Consider the following 20,642-nt stretch of genomic DNA (forward strand, 5'->3'; position numbering starts at 1 on the left):
TAACGCGGGGACTGCGTGCGGGAGGTGGAGTGTCCCGCAGGCCCCCCCACCCCGTCTGGCACTTGGGCACCCTGACAAAAGGCCTGGTCCAGGAGACAGGGGACAGGGAGGGGCCGCAGGAGAGATGGGCGGTGGGTCTCCTGTCTTGTTTTAGTCCCTAGCCCTGCTCCCAGGTAGGTGGCCGGTTGGTTAAGCGCGGAGAGGTCTGCCCAGAGCCTGGGGGAGGGGGCTGCCCCCCACGCTGTGTGCGGGGATAGGGGCTTCACGGGCCCTCCGTGGGGTCCCAGCAGGCAGCCATGCCTGGGACGCAGTGATTCTGCTCACAGCCGTTGGGAACCGTCCATCTGCGTGTTGGGCAGGCCGGGAGCCAGGCTGTGGGAACGGCTCCGCTCTGAGGGAGGTGTGAGCCGACGTGGAGGGACAGATGGCTGGAAAAGCAGCCCTAGACGGGCTCGCGGAGAGCAGAAGGCAGCGGGGCTGGTGGCAAGCCACACTCTGAGCTGCTGGGCTCTGAACACACAGCCTCGGGCTGTCCCTCCTTCCCGCCCCTGGGAGCCGCATGGGTGTGTGTGTGTGTGTGTGTGTGTGTGCGTGTGTGTGCTGGGCCCGGCAGCCACAGAGGAGTGGGCAGACCCCAGCAAGTATGCACACTCTTCCTCCAGAAAAATAACTGCATTCCCCACATTTGGACCTTGGCTGGCGGACTCCCGGCTGCTCCAGATTGGGAAGAAGCATATTTCCTCTGAGAGCAGCTGAGACCCTGCGCTCCTGCATCAGGCCGGGGTCTCTGGCCCAGCAGCCAGGATGCTGCCTCCGCATGTCCCACAGGCTTGCGTTTCCTCTCCTGGCCCTAGACATGGGAGGGTCCGGGGATGGCCCCTAAGAGCACTGGGGCTGGCCGGGGACAGCTGGGCAGCTAGTCCGTACCCTAGCTTTGCTCCTGCAAGTTGCTGCAAGGTTTGAGAAACTTCTTGGGGGAGGGGGCAGGGCTGAGAGGCCCAGAAGTGGCTCCCAGCAAGGGCAGGGGCAGGAGGGCCTGGCACACAGTCCCCCGGCACGTTTGCAGACAGCTGGCGCCGTGACAGGCATTTGCCCCACCCCCCTTCTGCCCCTAGGATAGGAGATGCGGGAAGCGGGAGACTCAGCCCAGCCACTGGGCAGGCAGAGGGCTCTGCTCCGCGCGGCCATGTGCAGCATCAAGCGCTCGCCTGGAGCTGGCCCAGCTGTGCTTCCCCACCGCTCCGACACTGAGAGGGGAGCAGAGCAGGAGGAACAGATGTACGGCCCCGCGCTGCGCTCCCGAGAGCTAGACAGGCACAAGGCAGGAGGAGGAGGTCAGGTTAGACCAATTATCTGGTGGAATCCGGCTTTCTCTGGAGGTGCCTTGGTCTCCGGGGGCCCAGGGAGAAGGGACAGGCCTTTGGTGCTCCAGGCTGTCCACAGGCCAGCCGGGGCTGGTAAGCCGGGGCGTTTCGGCCGCACCTGTCCCTGCGGGACGTTCCGGGGCTGCAGGGCCCCCCGCACTCCCTTCCGGCCTAGAGCTCCTCCTCGGTCACCGGGTTATCTGCGTAACTGAGTTCCCACCTCCAGGAAATCTCTGATTCGGCCTCACATATTTTCATTTCTGCATGACTGGAAGAAATTAATTTTCCTTCCTACGCAAGGATCTGGAGAGCCGGCAGGCTGGGCCACTAATCCTCAAGATCCAAGCCATCAGGGCTGCCAGGTCGGGGTGGGGGGGACGGCTGCTCCAGCCCTGGGTGGGGTCCCGGCGATGCCTTTCCCTGCCACCTTCCGGAACGGTCGCGGCCGTTGGCTGGGCTTCCCCGCCCGGCTGCCCCACCAGTGGGCTGAGCTCGGGCGCCGTCTGATTCATCCCCAGCCTCCCACGGCGCCGGGCCTGCAGGACGGCTGTTGGTTCCCGCGGGTCCCAGGTCGTTTTCTGAGTCATGTATCACTGCGCGTGCACACGTGTGTGTTCAGAATCCCAAACACGGAAGAGGCTTTGCGGCCCATGGCCCCGGCCCGTGGCGAAGAGCTGGCATCCAGTGGGCGCCTAACGAGCGTTGCTTGCGAGGAGGAACCGGCACTCCTGTGGGGCAGCCCTGTCCTGCCCCCGCACCTCCCCCACCTGCAAGGGTCCCTGGGCCTGGCTGAGCGGCTCCCGCTCCCGGAGGCAGGGTGACAATGGGTGGGGGTGTGGGAACCGTATCTCCCTGATGCCCAGAGAGGTGGGGGCCCGTCAGGGAGGGGAACCCACGCCTGCCTGTTGGCCTCCGCTCCTTCTTCGTGCCGAGACTGCAGGTGACAGCTGCTCCTCCTACCGCGAGGGCCACCTGTGCCCCGGCCTGACTGCTGACATTCCTCCCGGCCTGACTACCGGGTGCTGACCAGTGGTTAATGCCCCGGTGCGAGTCCCTCTTCTGGACAGGCCCATGGGGCGCAGCGGTGACGGCCATCAGCGTGGCACTGCCGAGAGTCAGAGTTCCCCTGGGTTCTGGGATGGGGAGGAGGAACACCTCTATCCTGTCTGGGTGATGGAAGCCCAGAGGCAGACCCCTACCCCACCCTGGCGCCCTGGGGGAGGACAGGAGCGGAAGGGGGCATTGTCGTCGGACACCATTGAGAACCCCATGGACATGGTGTGTCTGCTAGTAGAGGAGAGGACACAAACTCAGTGCCTGCTGTGGAGCTGGTGTCCCCTCCCGTGTGGAGTGGTAGAGGGGTGCGGCGTCCTGCACCCCCGGACTCCGGCACGTGAGACGGTGGGCTTGCCGTGGACTGGTAACTGCAGAGGACCGGCCCCGGAAGGAGTTGGTCATCCGCGGCTCAGCCCCCAGGCAGGTCGCAGGGAGCCCTTGCGTCGTAGGGGACGGGCGCAGAGCGGTCCTGAAGCAGGAGTGACCTAAGTCACATCAGGGCCCGCAGGCTGGGCAGGGCTGGGCTTCCTTGTGTGTGACCTTGCGACAGACCTGCATGGGGGCACTCTCACTGTCCCATCTTCCAGGCAGGGACCCAGAGGCCCGGAGAGGTTCACCAGAAGCAGGCGGGCAGGTGCCACACTGCTCCAGTGACCGAGGGTGGACAGGCTCCCGTGTGTGGTGTCCGTCCCTTCACTGTCTGCGCACAGTGCGGCCGTCCAGAGGGACAGAGTGGGGCCACTGAGTCTGGAGGGGCAGGAGGGGCCTGGGAACTTGGGGTTGGTGGATGTCCATCTGGGGTGCAGCCTTTGGGACCCAGGCTCAGTGTGGGGCACTCAGAGGGTTTAACCAAGGCTCCTTCTCTGGACCCGTCACATTTTGGGGAGACTGGGTGTCTGGAGTCCCAGCCAGATTGGGCGGGCAGCATGCTGGGGGCTTCAAGGGGTCAGTCACCCTCTGGACCATCTTAACCCTGCAGCTCCCGGTCTTCCCAAGAGGACTGTTGGGGGTGGCGAGCCACACCTCCAAGCCCTTTCCTGGGGTTGTGACCCCAGACTTCTGGGCAAACAAGCAGGTCTGGTTCTATGTCCAAGGTACCCCCAAAGCTGGGGTCCCCTTCATGTGGGGCTTGGATGAGGCCATGCAGAAGGTGAGGGCTGCAGGGGGTGGCTTGGCCCCGGCTGCTTTGGTGGGCTGCCTTTAGCCAAGGACACAAATGCAGGTGCAGGCTTTGGTGTCTGGAAACACATTCTTAGAGCAGAAACCGCCCTTAGAGCGTCAGGGGAAGGACTCAGGCCGAGGTCTGGCTGTGGGACGGGAACTCAGGACGCAGCAGTGATACTCAGTTCCCAGTTCCCGCTTCTGGGCTCACAGCTCGACCCGGGGCGCGGGGCACACAGCTGAGCTGCAGCCTCAGACGTGCGAGGAGACGCTTCCCACCCGTGCTGTTTGCAGCACGAAAACAGAAGTGAAGACTTCTGCTTTTCGTAATTCCTGGGACCTCACGGTGAGCCAGACATCCCTAGGAAGGAAAGCAGAGATGCATTTGGCAGTAATAAGGAAGAGGTCTCTTCCGGCTCTGCTGTTCACCCACACGCTCAGCGGCCGCACTGGTCCTGTTCGCAGTGTGTGCACTGCACAGCTGGGCACCACCGGGGGCCTGGGGTGCCTCTGAGGCTGGGAGCCTGGTGGACGTGGCAGGGGAGATTTGGGGAGGATTCCGGGCACAGGCTCGTGCATCTCCGTCCTGGGGCAGAGAAAAGTCTTCGGCAGGGGCAGGGCAGGAGGAGACTGTGGCTGGTGGGGAGGGTGGGCAGCACACGGGCTTCTCTGAGTTCCGCTGCTTGGACGGGCTTCCAGGGACTGTGTGACGTCCGCAGGTCGCTCACCCCTCTGTGTCTCAGTCTCAAATGCAAAACGCAGTCCCACGACCTCGCCCCTCTTCAGATGGCGCTGAGGCGTGCAGTCTCTCCTTGCTCCCCTCTGGCCTGTGGACGTGGCCATCACGTTCCCACTCTGCGGTGTCCCTGTGGCCATCCTGGGGTTTGCTGGTGAGTGCGGGGACCGGGTGGCTCTGCGGAGGGGGAACCCTTCTTTCTGCCCCTCCCAGACAGCCCTGTGCGGGCACTAACTCTCCCCGCACCTGTGTCCCACAGTGCAGCCCAGGGCCCCGCTGCTGACCCTCTGCCCTGCGTGCGGGGACACCAGTCCTCTCCCCCTTCCACTTCATGGAGGGGACACCGAAGCCGAGGTCTTCATGTCCTACGGCTACTTGGTGACAGAGGTGGGATTCCAACCCAGGAACCCCAGTCACCTGACTCTGTCTCTGCCGCTCCAGGGTCCCCAAAGAGCGGGGGGCCTTGGGGTCCCGTGGCTCCCTCTTCTTCCCTTGGGCAACCCTGCACAGCCTCAGCAGCCCAGCCTGGACCCCTTCCTGCTGTTCTCCCCTGTGCCGTGGCGTCGGAATAGGACCTGCCAGCCCTGGGCAGAGGGTGCCGCTCGCATCTGTTTGGCCGTGTCCCGGGCGCAAGGAAGAGGCGGCTCCTGCGCCGCTGATAGAGTGGGTGTCCGCGGCAGGCATGGCCACGGGTGCCGCAGGGTGGCCCTTCTGCCGTCTCGGAGACCGCATCCTTCTGAGCATCTGGCCACCCACTCCTCCCAGGGCCTCCAGGGCCTGTCCCACGGCCGGGTTCTGGTCTGCAGGCAGGAAGCAGGATGGACACCGCCCAGCTGTGGGGTGTCCATTCGCTGTGGCCCCCGTGGGTCACGCCCCTCTGAGCTTCACGGTCCAGTGGGTCCCCCACCTCGGCTGGTGGGGTGTCCTGCAGAGGGGGCGGCTCCGGCACTCACAGGGGAAGCGCGCCCTCTTGTGGTGGCTCAGGGTGGGGTGGGGTGGGGTGGGGTGGGGGTCTGGGCTGTGACCCTCCCCACCCAGCTGCGGTCTGATTGGGTGCCAAGAGTCCCTGTCACCAAAATGTGGCCCCTCTGGGTGCCTCTCGCAAGCGTGGGGTTTCACTGGCTTCTCCCTTGGGACGCATGTTAGAGGGTCGACTCCCCGTGCGCCCCGGGCCGGAGGCCGCACCCGCAGCACGTGTTCTCAAGGGCAGCTCCCTTCCAGAAGCACCGGCTCCCACCAGCCTCGGGGGCCCCGGGGCTGTGCCCAGCACCCTTGTGCAAAGCAGACGTGTCCGTGACACCAGGTGGCCACATGTGACTACTTAGACTGTGGCCCTGTTAAAAACAGGAAAGGGAGACAGGGTGATGTTAGCCGTACGACTTACTGAACCCGACGTACCCACAATGTCTTTTCACTCTGCTATTGACTTTTTAAATAATTGAGACCTTTTTTTTCTAAGAGACTTTGAAGTTCCGTATGCATTCGACGTGCCAGGCATTTCAGTTCTGGGCAGCCACGCCGGCCGGCTCACGGCCGCACGATCCCACGGAACAGGGCAGAGGGCACAGGGTATTCCCAGAGGACCCGCAGTGGGCACGGCTGGGGTGGCACTGTGCTGCGCGATGTTGGGGACAGCCCCGTGGAAGTGGCGGGCCGCAGAGGTGGGAGGGAGGGGCTCCAGGCAGGGAGAGGCTGGGTGGTAAGGCCAGATGGCAGGACCCTGGGCAGAGGGGAGGCAGAGGGGACTCTGGCTCTTGTCCCTGGAGCCCCCAAGCCTGGCTGCACAGTGTGGAGATGGGTCGGATTTGCATTTTGAAAAGGCCGAGCAGGGCAGAACTTGGGGAGACCAAGGGCCCTGGGAGAGGGTGGTCAGGGCCGGACAGCTGAGGGAAGCATCCAGGCGACCCTGTGTCCTGGTCAGTCTCCAGAAAGTGCATGTGTGCAGGGAGAGCTGCACCTTCTGCCCCTTGCCCTGCATGTGCCACATGGAGGTCCCAGCACCAGCTCAGAGGCTCCTTCTGCCCCACAGTCTCTGTCTGGGAACACGCGGCCCAGGCAGCTTCTTTCCTAAAGGGGGTCCTTCTCAGCCACTTTTACTTCCTTCTTTGCCTTGTGAGGACGGCGGGGAGGGCCCTGTCCCCGGAGGGGGGGTGTCCGGCCAGAAGCGGAGTGCCACACTCCAGGGACCGTGACTGAGCTGTCCTCCTGCCTATGGAGTCCTCGTGTGTCTGAGTGTGTGAATGAGAGTGCATAATGGGTGTGTACAGGTGTGAAAACCAGACCAGAAGGAAGCGTGACTTCTGACCTGGCTGTCCAGAGGGCGGCTGCCCTCACGCACTTGGGGGAGCCCATGTGCTGGCCTGTGTGTCCGGGAGGAGGGACCGGGAGCCCAAGGGCTGACTGCCACAGCAGGGCCCAGCAGCATCGGGCCCCCAGCTCGTCTTCCCAGGCCGTCTGCACTACAGCCCCTAGGAGATGCGTGTAGAGGGTCCCCAGGCTCAGGGGAACCGGCTCAGAAGTCCGCGTAGGCCAGCCCCTGCCAGGACCCCGCAGACCGGAGACCCACGCTGGCGTCCAGCGAGATGGCTAGCAGAGGACTCACAGATGGGTCTTTATCCCCAGGACACCTGGCACCACACACCTGCACGACTGTCCCGGGACACCTGTCACTACCGTCTACACTACACGGACTGTCCAGGTTGACAGTCAGCGTGTCTGTATAGGCTGTCCCTAGACACCTGTCGCCCCGCGGCCCGTGTACCAACCTTCCTCTGCGTATCGTGTGGGCGGGCCCTTCCGGCTCTTCTGCGTCCGCGCGAGCCCGCCTTTCTGCATCGCAGCGGGCCTGGCAGTCAAGTACCTGGTCGGGGGACCCAGCACAGCACCTGGCCCTGTCAGGCTGGGGTGGACACAGTTTCTCTTTCCAAGTGAGGTCAGAGCTTGCCCAGGGTCTGGGGCTTTGAGGTTGAGGACACGGGTCCGGAGGTGGCTGTGAACTGGACCTGACCTCCCTTGAGCGCGTGTGTGGAGGGCTTCGTGTCTGCTTCTCGAAGGGGCTGGGACCCCCGAAGCTACTGCCCGGACCCCTTCCTCCCTGGTAACCCTCACATTACAAAGGCCTTCAGCCCAGTGAGACCCCCCGGGGCGTGCCTACACGTACTGGGTGTGGGGAGCATAGACAGAAGCCGCATGTCACCAGCCTGCCCAGGCCTGGCCTCTGCCCTCCTCAGTCTCGACGCCGGCAGCCCCAGGGGAGAGCCAGAGCAGGGTCGGCGAGGGCCGCGGCCGGCCTGCCGCCTCTCGGGTCTAGAAGGGCCTAGAGCCTGGGAAGAGGGAGGCTGCCATCCTTCCGCAGTCGAGCCGCGGTTAAGCCGTGCCCAGCCTGTGCTGTTAGCAGTGTAGACCGGCCGTTAGAAGGCAGAGGGGGGGAAGTCCCTTCATGCCTGGCCTCAGTCTCCCCACTGGCTGTTTTATTTAATTGTGGCCAAACACACAGAGCGTCAAACTGCTGGCCTGCGCCATTTCTCAGGGTCAGTTCAGCGACGTTAAATACATCCACACTGTTGTGCACTGGCCGTGCCGTCTGTCTCCGGACCTTTCTCATCTCCCCTAGCCGGAGCCCTGGCCGTGCTGCGCCTGCCAGCTGTTTCTGTGTCTGTGGGTCGGACTCTTCTGGGGACCTGGGAGAAGGGACTCTTGCCGTGTTGGTGCTTCTGAGACCGGCTGACCTCCCTGAGCCTCGTGCCCTCCCGGTCCACCCCCGCGGTGGCCCGTGTCAGAACGGCCTTCCCTGTGACGGCTGAGTCACCGGCCACCGGGTGGATGGACCGCGTCTGCTCACCATTCCTCTGCGGGGGGCCCTCGAGCTGCTTCCACCCTTTGGCTGCGGCGAGGCTGATGCTAACGCGGGGCGCGGCCGTCACTTCGAGTCCCTGCTTTCACGTGTCTTGTCCGTACGGCTACAAGTGCAGTTTCGTGTTTGGAGGCGCTGCCCTACGACACCTCCGTGTCACTTAGAACGTTCGCACCGTCATGCAACCGTCACCACCCTCTAGCCCCCAGAGACCCTATCACCGCTAGGATTCACTGCCAACCCCGCATCCAGCCCCAACGACCGCAGATCCGCTCCCATCCAGGTGGCCCGGCTCGCGCACCCTGTGGCCTTTGTGGATGGCTGCTGTGCTCAGGGTTTGCACACACGTCGCCGCGGCCACACGTCCCTCCTCACGGAGCGAAGAGCGCTGGCTGCCGATGGCGCACGGGCATCAGGCTGTCTCCGCCTCTCGCCTCGCGGGTCCTGAGCCGTGGACACTCGCGGGTGTGTCCTGTGGGGCCGTGGACACTCGCGGGTGTGTCCTGTGGGGCCGTGGACACTCGCGGGTGTGTCCTGTGGGGCCGTGGACACTCGCGGGTGTGTCCTGTGGGGCCGTGGACACTCGCGGGTGTGTCCTGTGGGGCCGTGGACACTCGCGGGTGTGTCCTGTGGGGCCGTGGACACTCGCGGGTGTGTCCTGTGGGGCCGTGGACACTCGCGGGTGTGTCCTGTGGGGCCGTGGACACTCGCGGGTGTGTCCTGTGGGGCCGTGGACACTCGCGGGTGTGTCCTGTGGGGCCGTGGACACTCGCGGGTGTGTCCTGTGGGGCCGTGGACACTCGCGGGTGTGTCCTGTGGGGCCGTGGACACTCGCGGGTGTGTCCTGTGGGGCCGTGGACACTCGCGGGTGTGTCCTGTGGGGCCGTGGACACTCGCGGGTGTGTCCTGTGGGGCCGTGGACACTCGCGGGTGTGTCCTGTGGGGCCGTGGACACTCGCGGGTGTGTCCTGTGGGGCCGTGGACACTCGCGGGTGTGTCCTGTGGGGCCGTGGACACTCGCGGGTGTGTCCTGTGGGGCCGTGGACACTCGCGGGTGTGTCCTGTGGGGCCGTGGACACTCGCGGGTGTGTCCTGTGGGGCCGTGGACACTCGCGGGTGTGTCCTGTGGGAGCGTCTACACCCCATCTTCCTCCTGTGCTGTTTCTCGGGGCGGTACCTGCAGAAGGACCGGCAGACCCTCGGCTCCCCCAGCCAGTCTGGACACAGGGCAGAATTTAAACTCCCGTGAGTCGGGAGATAGGGCGCTCTCTCGTGCCGTGGAAATCCAGTCCCCCCATTAAGGCTAGCCGGGCTTCTGTGGTTGACACAAATTCAGCGGAGGCCAGCACAGGGACAGGCATGGGGACCCGCCCGCTCAAAGGCCCTGGGGCAGGAGGATGGGCAGCGCACGTGAGGACCAGCCGGGGGACTCGTGGGTGGGCTGTGCGTGGGAGGGCGACAGAAGGGGGCTGGAAGCCTTGGCTGCCCAGAGTGTGTGACATGGGGTCTGGCCTGAGGGCTCATGGGAGACAAGGGTGCAGCGGCCCCAGGAGCTCGGGGCGGCCCCGAAACCCCCGGAGGTAAGCCAGACGCTCCACCAGCAAAGGGCACTCCACGGGCCCTGCCCAGCCCATCGGGCCGGAGGGGCACCCCCAGGCCCGGGACGGGTCCTCAGGCGTGTCCCCAGCCTCTCTGAGCCCCAGCTTTCCCTGCTGCCAAAGGGGAGACGTCCTCCACCAGCCTTAGGAGCCAGCCCTGCAGAAGACCCCCCGGGGCTGTTTTGACTCAGCAGGAACCTACCCCAGGTCCCCTCAAGCTTCTGTGAGACCATTTGGTGGAATGCGTCAAAACATGCAGAAGGTTCCCGGAGGGAGGCGGCTCCTCGCGTGCCCCCCCGCTCCCCCCACACACAGCTGCCACCGCGGCTGCGCCAGCCCCGGGCCCATCTGCCTGCCTGGTGCCTTCCCACGGCGAGGGAGGGGGCAGGGCTGCACACGGGCACTCTGCCCCTGGTGCCCATGGCCCCCGTCACTGTCCAACGAACACCAGCACCAGGCTCCTGCCCTCCCTGCCCCCCGAAACGGCCCAGCTTGGGGCTGGTGCAGGGTGGGGACGCCGCACCCCAGGCTGGACCCCAGGGAGTGCCACTGGCCGGTGGCGTCCTGTTCTCTCAGGACCGTGTCTCTGTTACGAACGTCGCCCCGATGCCCGTCTTACCCGTGGGATGTGATTCTGTGGTTTGAGGCAGAAATGATTCAGGTTTCGGGCAAGCTCCCCCCCCCACCCCACCGAATTCGTTCCTCACACAGAGAGGGTGAGTCTTGGCCCAAAGTCACTGGGGTTCAACCCCGGGGCTCGGCCATGTCTGTGGCCCATTCGGCCTCTCAGGAGCGTGTGGGGTCCCCACTCTCGACCCTGAGCCGCGGCCCCCGGGCTGGGGGCGTGCAGGACTGAGGGTCTTCTCCCAGCGGTTGTCTCGCAGGGGACCACGGCCAGTGGGCAGGTGGACACCACCTTGTGGCAGGGTGAGCCCCCGTGTCTGGACCAACCATGGCTAGCGAGGGACGGGCCTTGGGGACGGACTCTGCTTCCTGGTGCCGCGAGGACAGTGGCCAGGCTCCGCCGGCCTCGGGCTGTGTGCGAGCGAGCCGGCGTCCCAGGTGCTGCGGGGCCTGCCCCCGATGAGTCCCCGCCAGCAGAGATGCGTCTTCTCGCTCACATTGGCTGAAGGCCCCAGAACAGCCACCCAGATCCGTAGGATGGCTGGTGGGTGTGGGAAGGGGCAGTATGCGGCAGAGGGTCTGAAGGAGACCTTCACCCCAGGCTGCGGTCTGAGCGTACAAGGCCACTGAGAGCATGAGGGCAGGTCCTGAGAAATGGGGTCTCGGGCCCAGTGGCTCAGGAAAGTACCAGACAACACATAGGAGCTCAGCCTGGTGGGCTGCCTGGAAGGGGAGGCAAGCGGGAAGTAATCAGCAGAGAGGCCTGCAGGAGAGCCCAGCGTCCTTGGGCCCTCGCAAAGTGGAGGCAAGCACCCTCCGCGTCTCCGGGAAATGCTGAAGCCTCGCACTGCCAGGGGACAAGCCCACAGCCCGCAGCCAGTAGGGGGACAGCCACGGGACTTCAAACCCAGAGGCTGTACCCACCCCGCCCCCAGCTGCTGTGTCCGGGGCAGGCTGTGAGTCCCCTGCAGGTCCCACCACCCCGTCCGCCGAACTGGGGGGACTCGGGATGTTTGGAGGAACCAGGCTGGGGTCCCGACGGGGCCGTAACCCCGCTCTGTCCGTCTTAACTGTGTGCTTCACGCTGTCTCGTGACCCCTCTCGACCCCTGGGAGGAGTAGCAGGTCTTAAGTTTTCACCATGGCCGTTCGATAACAGAACAGCGTCCCAGGCTGTCGGAGGAACTCTGGCCTGTGTGTCCCTGTCGTCCGTCTGTGGCTGGGACCCCAGACAGCAGCCTGTCCCCAGCATCTCAGGCCTGCCAGCAGGACCGGCTGTGGAAGGGACTTGCCCCTGCGGATGGCCTGTCCGTTTGTGTGTTGCTGACCTCCCGGGGAAGCCCCCCCTCCCAGTGCAGGCACCTGCAGATAAGAAGACAGGCGGAAAGTTCTAGAACACTGTGAGCATCAGGTTCCCCACCTGTGGAGTGAGGGGTGGACTGACATCCACAGAGAATGGACCCCTCTGGCCACGCTGGTGCCCAGGGCTGATGTGGCTGATCGATCTGCGTCCACACCGATGCCCAGGGCTGACGTGGCTCGTGGATCGCCGTCCTCTCTCTCTTTTGAGCTGGCCCAGAGCTCCCAGGCTCGCTCGCTCTCATGAGCGGCCCTGGTGGCCACCACGTGGCTGGACTCGGCGTGTGGGCGGAGACCTTCAGGTCTCTCAGCCTGGACAGGCTCTGAGAGCCAGCAGCCCTGACCCTCTTGGCATCTACAAACCAGAAACCCCAGGGGAAGGGCTGGGGCCAGCCTTCCACAGCCACACGCATCTGAGGGGGGCAGGGTGAGTGGGGACCCCGAGATGCCCCAGGTCGGAGAGCCAGGACATGGCTGTGGGATGCAGACCCCGCACAGGCGTGAGCCATAGGACCTGGGACAGGCTGCGCCCTCCCGAGCCTCCATGACAATGTGGCTTCGTGTGTCCTCGGCGGTCACCTGCTGCCATGCGCTGGGCTGGACGGGGGGACGCAGGCAGGCAGGCTGTGCGATCAGACCGTGGTGCTGGCTGTGGACGGGGGTGGTAGGCCGGGCTGGGAGGGGTCGGGGCAAAGCCCCCTGCGAGACGGCTCTGAGCGGGCTGCGAGCTCCAGCAACCAGGGCTTAAGACAAGTGTCCGTAGCTCCGATCCCCAGCCAGGCCTTCCCGCGGGAGGTCCAGGCCTCCATCCCTCTGGCCGCCTCCCTCCCCAGCAGAGTGGGGCCAGGAGGGGAGGGGACGCCCTGAAACCCCACCATTCCTGTCCGGTGACAAGGCGGAGTCGTGGGGCCACAGGGGGCCTGTGGCAGCAGGGTGGCGGGGACACGGGGCATGCTGGAGGGGCCCGCACCTTCCCTGCTGAGAGCGGGGGGGCCCCGGGGAGCGGCGCCCACTCTCCAGGCCGGGCCGGGGAATCCTGGCTGGCTCCGCGCCACCGCCCCCCGCCGCCCTCCTCCACCAGGAGCCAGACGCACGCCGGCTCCGTGCCAAGCTGGGGGAGGGCGGCGCTCGGCTTCCCCTGCGCCCTGCCGTCCTCTCTGCTGCCTGCGTGTAATTAACAGAGTAATTAAAAACAGGATGAGTTAATTGGTATTCATTTATGTGGCAGATGTTTTTAATTGAGGCAGGAAACAATTTACCTGTTTACATAAACAATGGCAAAGCCAGGCTTGTAAAACACATTTTTTAAAAATATTTTCCTCCCTCTTCCTAAAAAGAATTGCGGTCGCTTGGTCTCCCTGCGCCTCGGCGTGAGGGCGTGAGGGCGTGAGAGCGAGCAGCGGGGCCGGCAGGGGAGGCCCCACCAGGAGGAAACATCTGTTTAAAGGGCTGGCTTCCACGGGAGCCTGTTGTCTTTAAATTCACAGAAAGGAGGTGTTGTTCCCGGGTCGTGGGGACGCCGGTCCCCGGTAGCGCCTCCCCGGGTGGCTCTGGGGCACAGGGAACCCCGGCCGTCCTGGCAGAATGGGGGCGGCTGGTGTGGCTCCCCGCTGCGTGGGGAGGGCAGGGCCTCCCTTGGCACCTGCGGTTTCCGCGGCCACGCCCTGGGGGTGGGGCTGTGCCTCCGTCGTGGGAGCCTGCGCCACGTCCACGTTCGGGAACACGAAGTGAGAGTCCAGGGTCAGGTCTGCGTCACACGGCCACCTTGCTCATGGTGCCTGGAATGCACAGTTCTAGAACCTTCCATGGTCACAGGCGCTCTCCACGAAGAAGGGGGTAGGTGGTGGGCTCAGCGTGTGCTGGGGGGACAGCGGCCAGGGTGCCGACCACCCCCTTCTCCACCTCTCAGGGTCGAGGGCAGGACAGAAGAGCCAGTGCGCAAAGGGTTCAGGGAGTTGCCTGTTCATAGGGTGGTCCTAAGTTGGCACTTACTGCATGCCTGGCGGCTGTGGCAGACTGGACAGGTGCTCGTTCTTGCTTGGGTCCCCGTTGACTCTCTGAAGAAGAGTGAATCAGCCCCAGGGGGCAGGTGTGCGGGAGGGGGGGGCCGAGCCCTGCAGCCTGAGCGCGGCCTCCTGGTCGTCTCTGGAGAAGAGGCCGCGGCCCCAGCGGGGAAGAGCTGGGGTCGCACGGGGTGGCCTGGGGGTGCCCGTGCTTGTCTTTCCCTAGTAAACACACGCCGGATTCCGTGTACACGCGCGTGTCTGGAACTGTCTGGAGGGCTCCACGACGACTGGCCACAGAGGCTGCTTCCCGGGGGCGGGGGTCACCTTTCCTCACCCAGTGTCCTTGCTGGTGGAGCGTTGCGGGAGCAGGGGTCCCCTACCTGCCGACGCCCGCCCCTCTGGCCCCCAGCGCAGGCCCACCCCGGGCACGAGGCAACTTCTCTGGAAGAGGTGTAGACGGCGGGGCAGCTGGCGAGGCTTGGCCAGAGGCTTTCGAGAACGCATGGGAAGATCTTGGCTCTGAGAACCGGGTGTGTGAAGCCCTGAGGCCACTGGCCATACCTGCATGGCAGGAGTCTGGGCTGTGCCTTTTTGGCACCTGGACTATCGGGGGCATTTTGACGGTTCCGAGGGCAAGAAGACAGAATGTTCCAGAATCCACCAGGGAGGGGCCTGGGAAGACAGTTTCCCAGAGCTCCCGGCTCAGGATGCCCAGCGGCGCCCTGACCCTCCCTCCTGGATGTGGTGTGAGGCCACCCGCCCACCCCCAGGCCTCTCCCATGTGACGGAGCTGAGAGCATGAAATCAGCCACGGCCATGGATACTGGAGGAGGTGAGCAGGGGACCCAAGCCCTTCTCCAGTGCCGTGTGACCTGGGGTCAGGACCTGCCCCTCTCTGAGTGTCTGGGAGTGAGGGCCGAGAGGGCCCCGGTGCTGGGAGCTGTGACACATCGGGGCTGCCCTCCTGCCCCGCCGGAGGAAGTGCGAACCCCGCCAGCAGCCCCCTCCCCCTGTGACGGGGAGGCAAGAGGACCACCCTCTGATGTCCGCGATCGGAGCCCTGGGGCTGCTGTCCCCGGGGTAGTGGGTCTTCCTTTGCTCCTGCGTGGGGCCGAGACAGACACAGGTCTGCCCCTTGCCCCGTCCCGGACCCACGGGTGCTTGGAGGCAACCCCCATGGGGGCAGGCTCACCGCAGCTCAGGAGAACCTGCGGGCAGGCCATCCTAGCATCCGAGGTGGGGAGCCTCAGAGCGTTCCCGCAGCCCGGCCGGCCCACCGGCCTCCCCACGCCCCGGCCGGCCGAGCGCCTGCTCTTTGCAGCTTCGCCTGTTCCGGCTTCTGCTTGCACGGTGTCCCCCGGGGCCGCTCGGGGGCCGCTGGCAGGGCGCGGGGTCTGCACCCACCACGGGCGACCGGGAGGCTCCGAGAGGCCGCCAGGTGCCGGGTGCCTCAGGCCAGTCCGCATCTCGGCCTCCCGTGGGCAGCGGCAGGGGAAGCAGTTCCACACGGGTCACGCGTAGACGAGACCGCTGCCGTGTGCGGCTGGGCCCGGCAGGACGCGCACCTGCCCCTCGGGAGAAAGGCTGTCAGTGTGCGTGGGGGAGGGCACCCGTCCCTCGTTACTGTTCACGCGGGCACCACCGTTATTTTCAATTTGGGCAGCTTTCCTTTGGCGAGTTCAAGGTGGTAATGCGACCAATTTGCCCATTTTTTAAACTAATGAGGTTTAGGGGTCCCTGAAGCCTTCCGTGGCGTCTTCCTCCCTCCTTGCAGGCAGGGTCCTCACTGTGGGGTGTTCCAGACCCGCCGCAGACCCGCCTTCTCACGCACTCCCCGCGAGGACAGGACACAACCCGTGCTTGCTGGCGGTCCCCCTGCCGTCGGAGAAAGACCCGGAGCCTTTCTAGGGTGTGCAGACCCCACGGCCGTCGGGCTCCAGCGGCCACTCCACCTCTCCCTAGAAGCTCCTCTGACACTGGACACCCACTGTGTCCCCGGGGCCACACAGCTCACTGTGTCCCCACACAGCCCCCTGTGTGCCCGGGGCCGTCGGTGGCACTGCCCACCTGACCCCCCCCACCTCAGAGGGCAGCCTGGCTCCTGACGTCCACGGACCCAGGGACCCAGCCACCATCCAGCCCCGTCCACTCACCCATCGTCCTTCCGTCCACCCGCCCACCTGTCCGTCCGTCCGTCCGTCCGTCCCCCTCCCCCGCTCACTTATCTTCCCGTATTCGCCCATCCGCCCGGGCAGCCGGGCCACCACACTCATTGTCACAGCCCGGTCACACGCGGGTGTGCCGGCAAGCAGAGGGCTCCCGGAGCTCTAGGGCCAGTGCGGGACAAGGAGGGCCCCTTCCTCCCACTGCCCCTCCCACTGCCCCTCCCCCAGCAGGCGGCCAGATGGCAGGGTGCCTCCCCCACAGCTCTTAGGGGGCCGCTGGCCGCAGCCGCTGGGCGAGGAATGGGCTTCCTTTGTGTTGCCGGCCACAGGGCAAGTGGGCCCGGCATCTGGATGGTGCTCGTGGCCCTTCGGAGAGCAGGAGAGCACGGAAGGTTCTCACCGCAGCAGCCTTGCGCTCTCCCCTCCCCGGCCTTTTAACTTTTTGCTGGCTGCTGGGTTGCTGGAAGGCCTGGGATGCAGAACCGTCCGCAGGGCTCAGGGCTGAGAAGGACTCGCCTCTCCCGCTTGTCTGAGGCTGGCCTGAGGCTTCTGCAGCTGGTCGGAGCTCTGAGCTGTGTGGCCCAGCGGAAATCCCACGCTCTTCCGGAAAACAGAGGCAGGGAATGTGCTGGTTCTAAACTGTTTTTGACCCAGAAGCCACGGTCACCTTCGTGTCTGGTCATTCTTCTGTGCATGAGTTTGTTTTCAAGATAGAACCGCGTGCGCGTGTCCCCTCTCAGTGTGCGTGGGTCACTGTCCCGTCCATCAGAGTGGGCCCCACGGGCTCGTTTCTGCAGTTAGTGGCACCCACGGAAGTCCACGGCTTGAACTCCCGAAGCGTGCCCGGTCACAAAGGTTGCCTGGCCCGCCCCAGTCCAGGCCCCTCTCGGGCTCTCCATCAGAGGGACGTTTCCTGACTCCTACGTTAAGAGTCAGATGCCCCTTGGCCTGTTGCCGAACTTTGTGAAAATGGCGTTGCCTGGCATGTGGGTCGTGGCTCTGGCATCCGTGGCTCTGGCGTCCGTGGCTCTGCTGTGGTGAGATTCGTCTGTGTTGGTACACGTGGCTGTCCGGGGAGCTGGCCCCCTCGCTCTGTTGTACACCGCAACCCCGTGCCTCACGCCGCAGCCCCGTGCCCCACACTGTAGCCCCCGTGCCCCATGTCGCAACCCCGTGCCCCACGCTACAGCAGGTGGGGACGCTCGCTCTCATAGGCCAGTCAGTAAAGCTTCAAAGTCTGCTGGAGACCTTCCAAGTGTCTGGCATGGTTCTGGTTAGCGGTGCACAGAAAGACCAGAGCGAGAACCAGCACGTGAGTGCAGGTGCAGACCAGTGCTCCAGGGGAATGGAAGGCAGGTGTCGGAGGGCACGTGCCATGGGGCAGCTCGGGCCTGGGTGTCGGGGAAGGCTTCTCTGAGGAGGGACATCTGAACCAAACCTGACTAATGAGGAGCCAGCCCTGTGAAGATCTGGGGTCGTGTTCCAGCAGGTGCAAAGGCCCTGCGGCAGGACGGGAGGGCTAGACAGGAATGAAGGAGGGAGGAGGAAATTGCCCGAGTCAGGAAACGGGCAGACGTCTGCCCATCCGCCTGCCACCCATGGGGCCTGAAACAAGAAGGGACAGTCGTGCCCTCCTCCCAGGCCTTGATGAGACCAGGTTCATCTGGACAGTGTACAAGTTCCCGCTTTTCTAGAGATGCTGGGAGCAGGCAGGCCTGCTGTGTCCGGGATGAGGTCTTGCAGCCTGGGGCCTCGTAGCTGGGTCCGAGGCGGTGAGTGGGCCCGGCCTGGAAGGGACTTGCGTGAGCGCCGCGCCTGGCCCGTTGTGCTGTTCTGGTTGGTGGGAGGGACCTCCCAGGCCGACCGTCTCCCTGTCACTGCTGAGCCGATGTCAGCAGCCCGGCGGCTACACAGGGTGACCCTCTGTCACCCTGACACCCCTCTGACACTCTCCTGTGGACCCCGTCTCGCTTGGACAGAGGCTCACCGTCCGCCTTGTGGGTGGGCTCTGCGCACGTCCACGGGAAGGGACAAGCTCCTCTGCCAGCAGGTGCGGACGTCAGCCTTCGAGCTGGACCCATCTGCTGTGTGATGGCTGTGTGACCGGGGCCGGGGACATCACCACTCTGTGCCTCAGTTTCCCCCACTCTACCTTGGAGCTCTAACAACACCTGCTGGCCTTTTCAGGAGGAGTTGAGTGACAGATGGCTTCAGAGCCGGGCACAGGGGCAGCTCTTGGCAAAAGAGAGCCAGTTGAAATTCAGAGCTGGGCAGGTGGGTGGCGTGCAGAGGACACCCCTTCCCCCGGGACCCCCACGGCAGGGCCTGCTCTGGGCCCTAACAGCTTGTTGAACTCATGCCCAGTCCACGAGCGCTGGATGTTTTCCCCGGGCCACCCGCTGCGACCCCTCCAGGTGGGCTCTGCCCTCCCTGCGTCACAGGTGTGGACAGCGAGACCCAGATTAGAAATGTCACTGATGTTCCAGCCAGGAGACAGAGACAGGCCTGGAGGAGCGGCGGGCTGGCCACCTTGAGAAGCCCTCCTGGGTTTCTCATCCAAGACCACCCCCGCCCCAGAAGCGGGAGTTACAGGCTCCATTTTACCAGCCGGTAAACCGAGGCTCAGAGACATGCTGGGGTCGTCTTCCCGAGTTCAAGGTTGTTTGCGGAGCCAGAGGGGAACCCCACTCTCCTGCACCTGGCCCATTTTTGTCACCATGGTGACCCGTGACCTTTGCCACCAGCCCCACAGCCGCAGGGGGTCGCAGGGTCCTGGGAACAGGCATTCTGGGGGCTCAGCACGGAGCAATGGGAAGGGCGCGAGCAGGCAGATTCCCAGCCAGAGGAACGGCCCCAGAGCCTGGCGGGGGGCTCCGGAGGAACAGGCTGGGCTCCAGCACTCGCAGGCAGGGAGGCTCACCCCGCCCTGTGGAGGGGAAAGCAGGAATCCTGGGTTTTTGTACTGCGACTTCCTCGGGCGGCGGACGCCTGCCGGAAAGCAGACACGGGGAGAGCCTGGGACTCATCAGGCCTGACCCCGCTGAACGCCCCGCGTTGCTTTGCTGGGGGTCAGAGACAAGGCTCCCGTCTGACACCGGCCTCGGTCAGCCTCCTGGTCAGACCTGCCGTCCGGGTCAGCCGCTGTCCTGGGCTTGCTCGGGAGGCAAGCAGCCCCCAAGCCCGTCACCCCAGCCTGGTGCCCCCCCACCGCCCATCACTGCTCAGACCTTCCAGAATGTGTCTCTTCCTGGGGGTTCAACTTTCCTCTTGGTCCCACACATGCCATGGGAGGCCCCAGGAAGTTCGCCCCCAATCAGGGAGGCCTCTGAGAGACCTGGGGCCAGAGGAGACACCGGCCAGGCCAAGTTCAGGCCGCCCAGGGCAGCTGTGAAGGAGGGGTTCGCTGCAGGGGCAGGACTGCGTGTCCGAGGTCTGGGCTCCTGCTCTCTGCACCCCACACCCGGGGTGCCCAGCCGGCTGGCCGCTCTGGCCTGGGACCCACACCAAGCTCAGCGGCCTCCCAGGGGGTCTCTGTGTGCCTGGTGGGTTCAGGTCAGGGTGGGGACCGCGTGGGACGCTCTTCCTACGGCCTGTGGCCCCTGCCTCCGCCTGGCTCTCCCATGAGGCCCTCGCTCGCGGACGGGGAGACCCCAGCGGCGCTGAGCCCTTGGGAGGGCTCCCCAAACCCGCTGCCGCTGCTCGGACCCTCACAGGCCGGGCCCCCGTCCGGTGGGGCCTGCCCTCGGGGCGTGCGCGGGAGCAGCCATGGCCTTGCCGTGGGCCCCTCTGCCTGGTTTCCCTTCAGACGCGTCGCGGTGTTTTATCTGTCGGAGCTCGGTGTCCGGCTGGTCTGGGTGGCTTCAGACCCGCCAAGTGGGGAGTTCTTGGGACAGGAGGTCGGACGAAGCCTCACCCTCGCTGTCCTCATCCTGTCAGTGGGCGGCGCGGCCCGGCGGGACGGGGCTTTGCCCCCCGGGGACCATGCCTGGGAAGGAGGGGTACTGGGGGCCAGAGGCTGGGCAGGCAGCTTGGGGAGGGTCGTGGGTCTCCCCGCAGGCCACACCACAGTTTGGACCCGATGGGGAAGGTCGGGAGCCGCATCAGCCTGGACCCTGGGTCCCCGTGGGGCGTCTGCCCTGCTGTGTGCGTCTGGGCCTCAGTGTCCCTGTGTGTCGCGCGGGTGATAGCTTTCCTCGCGGGTTTCCAGGGGAGGAAGGTGAATGGACACCAGTTCAGGACCCTGGAAGCCCGGGCGGGGCCTGGACGGGCAGAGGATGGGCTTCCGACGGGCAGATCCACCCCCACTCCGGGCTCAGGCTGCCCAAAGCAGGGGCCAAGAGGGTCTGCGGGGGACGGGTCGCGGCTCTTCCCTCTGGAGTTACCCGACCTGAGCGGGATGTTGCGTGCTGGGACATAGCGGCTGTGTGCACCCCCCATCCCACCTCCCGCTGCACCCACGGGCTCTCCCTGCGGGGCAGGTGGGCAGAGTGGGGACAGCTGACACCGGCCTGCTAGGGCAGAGGTTCCCTCCCCACCCCCATCTCTGGCCAGCCCCACCGGGCAGGCGAGGTGGAGAGTCGGGGCTCACATCTGTTAGAAGGGAGCCGTGACACCAGGGAGGCTGCTGTCAGTGAACTGGGCCTCCCTCGATTGTCCTGTTTTTCACTCAGTGAGGATTTATTGAACACCTACTGTGTGCCTGGCACTGTTCTAAGCACTCA

At 65.3% G+C, this 20,642-nt stretch overlaps 1 protein-coding gene across 4 annotated transcripts in view; it reads left to right on the top strand.

The window, feature by feature from the left end:
* The window catches only part of CBFA2T3 (CBFA2/RUNX1 partner transcriptional co-repressor 3), a 78,139-nt gene that overhangs the window by 29,079 nt on the left and 28,418 nt on the right, over positions 1-20,642 (top strand). The window lies entirely within an intron of this gene.

The sequence above is a fragment of the Mustela nivalis genome (assembly GCF_964662115.1).
Source record: "Mustela nivalis genome assembly, chromosome: 18".
Classification (NCBI taxonomy): domain Eukaryota; kingdom Metazoa; phylum Chordata; class Mammalia; order Carnivora; family Mustelidae; genus Mustela; species Mustela nivalis.